We start from the raw sequence: 6,497 nt of genomic DNA on the forward strand, positions 1-6,497 counted from the left end.
TTTCTAAAGTGTTCACACTAAAATACATTTTTAGACTGAAGTTGAGAAGCATGGAAGAAGCATCATTACTAGAACCATTACTGTTTCTCCCTGGGTGCATCAATACATGAAAGTAATGCGATGCAATAAACTCCAGACCAGTTTGCACCAGAGTTAACTGCTCCTGCATGCAGCAGCTACATGTGCACCCAGGACAGCAGCACTTTGAGTTGGGGTGGAAATGTACGAGACCAAAGGATGTTTTGGTGATGTATCAACTTGCTATAAAATTAAATACCAACCGAACATTAAGATCCATCTGCCTCTTTCCCAGCCCTGAGGAAGGGCACTTTATGCCCAAAAGCTGGTCTAACATCTCTCCCAACTATACACTTGGTCCAATAAAAGATATCATCAAAAAAAAAAAAACTTGCCACAGTTTCACAGGAATTCAATGACAGGACAAAAATAAAACCTACACTTGATTCTTGCAGATCTGAACAGCAGACACCACAGATCAGAATGGCAGATTCCGCATGGAAATTCTCATTCAGATGCCTTGCAGTAAGATAAAAAGTACATTGTCAAAGCCCATAACTCGTTTCCTGCCTCTGCCATAAGGGAATGGAAGCAATGATGAAATCATAGAAAATTAGTGTTGGAAGGGACCTCAGGAGGTCATCTAGTCCAACCCCCTGCTCAAAGCAGGACCATGCCCAACTACATCATCCTGGCCAAGGCTCTGTGTAGCTGGGTCTTAAAAACCTCCGAAGATGGAGATTCCACCACCTCTCTGGGTAATCTGTGCCAGTGCTTTACTACCCTCCTAGTGAAAAAGTTTTTCTTAATATCTAACCTAAACTTCCCTTGCTGCAACTTGTGAACATTGCTCCTTGTTATGTCATCTGCCACCACTGAGAACACTCCAGCTCCAGCCTCTTTTGGAACCCCTCTTCAGGTAGCTGAAGGTTGCTACTAAATCCCCTCAGTCTTCTCTTCTGCAGAATAAAATAAGCCTAGTTCTCCCAGCCTCTCCTTATAAATCATGTGCCGTAGCCTCCTAATCAGTTTTGTTGCCCTCTGCTGGGCTCTCTACAATTTGTCCACATCCTTTCTGTAGTGGGGGCCCAAAACTGGACACAGTACTCCAAATGTGGCCTCACCTGTGCCAAATAGAGGGGGAAAATCATTTCCCTTGATCTGCTGGCAACACTCCTACTAATGCAGCCCATTATGCCATTATCATTCTTCACAATGAGGGCACACTGTTGACTCATATTCCGCTTATACAGTAACCCCCAGGTCCTCTTCTGCAGAGCTACTGCTTAGCCAGTCAATCCTCAGCCTGTACCAGTGCATGGCATTGTTCTGTCCTACGTGCAGAACCCTGTACTTGTCCTTACTGAACCTCATGAGATTTCTTTTGGTCCAATCCTCTAATTTGTCACGGTCTCTTTGAATCCTAGCCCTACTGTCTAGCAAATCTACTACTCCCCCTGGCTTAGTGTCATCCGCAAACTTGCTGATGATGCACTCCATCGCATCTTCTAGGTCACTGATGAAGATATTAAATGAAACCAGCCCCAGAACCGACTGCAGGGGCACTCCACTTGATACTAGCTGGCAACTAGACGTTGAACCATTCATTAGTACCCTATGAGCTCAAAGATCCAGCAGGTTTTTTATCCACCTTACAGTCCATTCATCCAACCCATACTTCCTTAGCTTGCTTGCAAGAATGTTGCAGGAGACCATATCAAAAGCCTTGCTAAAAACAAGGTATAAATCCTTATATATAGTTTAGGATTTGAAAGTTTGATGTTTGTTCATGCTAGCTTGCTTGGTAAAATAGAGCCTCTCAAATTCTACTCATAAAGGAAATGTTAGTTTAGGAAAACAATAAACTGGTCAAGTTGGAATCTAGTTCTCTTTAGTCAGCTCAAAATCTAAACACTTTGAAAATCCCAGCACAGAGGAGGACAAAGAATCCTCTGGACCCAATCGACCAGTGTTCTATCATTTACTACCAAACACAGTAAGGGGGTATAAACATAACCATTGTTTGTAACATTTTAATTTCCTCTACATTGTGGTATTGATAATTCAGGATTAACATATACTTGCATAATAATAGAAATATAAAGAAAAGAGGGACTTCTTAGATTGGTGGCAAAGATCATAAACATGAATGATGGGAAGAAGCTGCTAAATAAGTACTTGGCTTTTATGCAGTATTTCTTAGAGAAGTAAGCATAAGAGACCCATTATGCACAGGGATTTCTTCCCTACAATAAAGGCTATACTGCTTTCTCCAATCTAAATTCTCCAGACAATGGAGGTTGGAGTGACACTACTTCCACAATCTAGCATATCACTCAAAGATTTTTGCTGAGGTTCAACTTCAAAATTTCCCCTTTATATTCTGTACCCAAATGAAGTTTTAACGAGTCATGATTTATTACTGGGAATTGAACCCTGAGATCTTCAGTGCCATTAGAATGATCCGTGACTACTTGAAGAAAAGGAATAACTCCATTATCTGACAACTGTAGTAGATTTATGCCCTCTGTGGATCATCTACTAGCAGCAGATGCATAACACACTGAACAATAAAGTCTGAAGTGCTACTGTAAGTGTGTCCTCCATGGTACAATTCCACTAATTAGTTTCCCAGTTAAAAAAGAAAAAAAGAAAAACATACGCGCACACACTTAGATTGCTGAACTTCATTTTTTATTTAAATAAATTGAATTTGAAAGAAATTATAAAGCTTTTTGCTGTAATTTTTTTTTTGTTGATAATAAGTGTAAACACACATCCATCTAGTCTATGATAAAGCAAACTATGCAAATAAACTTTAGGCACAGTATCTTTAAAATTGTTGTACTATACTTCATTCAAGTCTGAGTTATTCCTAACTGAGTACCCATCTCTCTGACACCGGAAAAAAAACAACACCACAACTTAGAATGTTTTCTTATTGGTCTTTCATCTTAATTTTAATTGATTAACACCAGGCTTCTGGGAGCATTGGGTGTTCTACATTTTTTGGATGATGGAGTATTAAGTTGTAGAGCACATACACAGAGTAGACCATATGGCTTTTGAGGGAGCAGGATAAATGTGCACCTTATGGTAACCATGTACATGTTTTAGTTTGGTTAGCTTGTTTATTGTCTGTCTAATTTACCAGATCTCAGTGGTTGGAATAAATGCAAAAATGAGGGAGAAAAATTTCTATAAACTATTGGACTTTTTAATATGTTCTGGAGCATATGTTAAATTCCTTATTAAGTTGCTCAGAATGGATACAATTCCATTATTACAAAAAATGAAAAGCATCGATTTGTATTTAAATTGAATCTTTCCCATTTTAAATGATACATTTTTCTTTTTTCAAAATAAATCTTTATAATTAAATTTGAAGATGGGCAACCTACACTAATGTCTAATAATGTAAAATAAATGAAAATATTACATATTTGCTGCTAACATTTTAAAGAAATTAAAATCCCTGGAGTGGTAGATGTCATCTGCTAAGCACCCAGAACAACCAGTGTTAGCTGAAATGCTAAACCAGCTTTTAACAACAGTTGTTTCTTCTGCAGGCACAGAGAGGATATTTTCTTCATTTCAGTTTCTTCAGTTAGTTCAATCCATATGAAGCTGATCTGATTGCAAAGGAGGACATTTTATATTCCTCTTCAATAAAAGCTAGATCTGAGAGAAAATCTGCTTGTTCTACTAACAGTGCACAGTGACCAGAAACAATGGATGTTTATAGATGTGCTCCAGGTGGGGGGAGGGAGGAGGGTGCTTTAATTAGAGTAGTTCTGAGACCTGCTCTAATTAAAGAACCTGGAGCATCACGTGCATCAGCATTCCCATGTTCAATGAGCTTTAGTTAAAGTGCTCCCGCCATCATTTTTCAGCACAAGGACACTGATGCACGTGATGCTGGAGTCTGCTGGAATGCAGTAATTACCATGCTCCAGCAGACTTGATTAATCAAGTTTTCTCCAATACACTGTAATGACAGTGCATTGGAGTAGTCTTTCTGCATGTGTATAGGCACCCAATCAGCTCAATTCACTAACTATAGTTAACAAATTCACCAACTACAGCTAACACTTCATTTAAAATATTTATATTGTGAAATATGTTTCGATAAACTATTTTTTTTTATGTATTCAGCGCATTTAACTCTATTTTATTTAACTAATAAAAAATGTAAATGGCTGTTTTATGCATTTTAATTAAATTCCTGTTTCTATTAAAATAGAGCTTGACACAAATTATGAATAAAATATTAATAATCTAATAAAAAGAAATGCATCATTAACATTTCCAAACCTGATAAAAATGGAAAAAATAATAATTTGAATAAATGCAAGTTAGATGTGTATAGATATGGTCTATCTTCCTGGGTCACAAAAAGAAGTGCCAAATATAGCATAAACAATATACTGTATTTTTAGCTGCAAATCAACACATTTTAATGGTAACTATTCGGGGTGGGAGTGCAGGAACAGCCTTTCTACCTTTCTATATGAAAAAAGCCTTAAAGAATAAATGTAAAGCAAGATAAAATTGATTTAAATTAAGGTTTCCATCTTGCTAATTTAAATTATGACTGAAATTAGTCTACCCTGATGTTGTTTTTTTCCCTTTTAAACTGTAGAGATTTCTTTGAATAAATCAGCAAACTTCCTATGAAATGCCCACGTTTTAGAAAGCACATGCCATAAGTGATTTATAATGCAAGTATTGCATTGCTGCATTTTCATTTTAAAAGAATATTGTAAACAGAATGTCAACTTGTGCTACAATAGTAGGGAACTAATAATAGATAAATACTTCCCTGCTTATCTGAACTGTAAGTCAGTGGAAAGTGAGGAATAGCATAATCACTGATTGGGCTGCAAACTAACATTAAATTAAAATAATGCTATATCAAATTAAAAAAATAAAATAAAATAAAAAGCTTTTACAGAATGGTAAGAAGAGAACACCTGTATTCATTTTGCTCATCGGAGGGTGGGGGGAAGAATCAAATAACTGTTGGTTATAAACCACCAACTATATTTAATAATTACTTGTAAAATATGTATCCGCATCATAAAACACTTTTAAAAACAAATATTTTTTTAAAATGAAAATATGTACAAGAATGTAAAAAGATGCCTACCTAAATATGTATCTAATGCAGAAAAATAAATCTGGTTTATTTATAGTCTTCCTTCAAAGTCTCCTAGATCTCCAAAACATTTTTTTTTAAAGCAAAAAACTAACAAACAGCAGATAAAACATATACATAACAGCAGACTAAGACATCACCAGAGAAGTAAACATTGAGAACTAAAGATGGAGGGGGTGTCCACTTCAGCTTTGTATTTCCTAGTTTACATTAGAAATATAGTGCCACTTGACCTTCACCATGGGTTACATATTATAAGCCCTGTGTTGAAAAGCCAGCATGAGATCTACACGCCATTTATTTTCCATGTAACTATTAAAAAAATAAAAGGTGAATTTTACCTTAAACAAGCAAGTATTTCTTGTTGTGAGGATCTTATTGTTTGGGAACTCACAGAGATCCCAACAAGAAACAATCTGGGGAAAATGCCATGTGAGATACTGTGGAGAACTTTGGGCGTCTTTACATGTGCTCCAGGGGTGGGGCAGGGAGGTGTTTTAATTAAAGTGTTTTGTGTATTCAGCGTCTCATGCTTCAAAATGGCAGCACAGGTGCTTTAACTGAAGCTCATTCAACGAGCTTCAGTTAAAGCATCCTTGCCACCATTCTGAAGCACAGGGATGCTGAATACACAGGACAAAGTTGCTGGAATGTGCTAATTAGCCTGCTCCAGCAGACAAGATTAATTGAGTCTGCTCTGATGTGTTGTAATTACAGCACTTTGGAGCAGGTGTCCTGCATGTCTACAGGTACCCTTTGGCTTTCCTTGCTGTTTTTGATGGCCATTGTTTATTCAGCTCTTTGGAGTACTCATTTCAAAATTGTACCTATGGGTGCCTGTAGACGTGCCAGGAGACTTTTTCCATGTGCTGGAATTACAGTGTGTCGGAGCAGACTCGATTAATCAAGTCTGCTACAGCGTGCTAATTAGCACACTCCAGTCAACCTCTGCAATTTGTATATCAGCATCCCCGTGCTTCAAAATGGTGGTGAAGGTGCTTTAACTAAAGCTTGTTCAATGAGCTTTAGTTAAAGTGCCCCTGCCACTATTTTGAAGCACAGGGGTGCTGATACACCAGACACTGCAGGCACTTTAGAGCAGCTCTGAGAGCTGCTGTAATTAATTAAAGCACCTCTGCCACTCCCGAAGCACATGTAAAAATGCCCTATGAGTTCTAGCTGTACAGTGGCTTGGATTTTCTCTCCGGTTCCCACTGGATTACTCTGGAGTAACTTAAACAGTGTCAACATTCAGCATTTAAGACATTATAGGTAGAGACCGAGGTATTTAGGCACCTAACTCATTGAAATGGGAGTTAAA

Source organism: Alligator sinensis, unplaced genomic scaffold, assembly GCF_000455745.1.
Source record: "Alligator sinensis unplaced genomic scaffold, ASM45574v1 scaffold281_3, whole genome shotgun sequence".
Lineage (NCBI taxonomy): Eukaryota > Metazoa > Chordata > Crocodylia > Alligatoridae > Alligator > Alligator sinensis.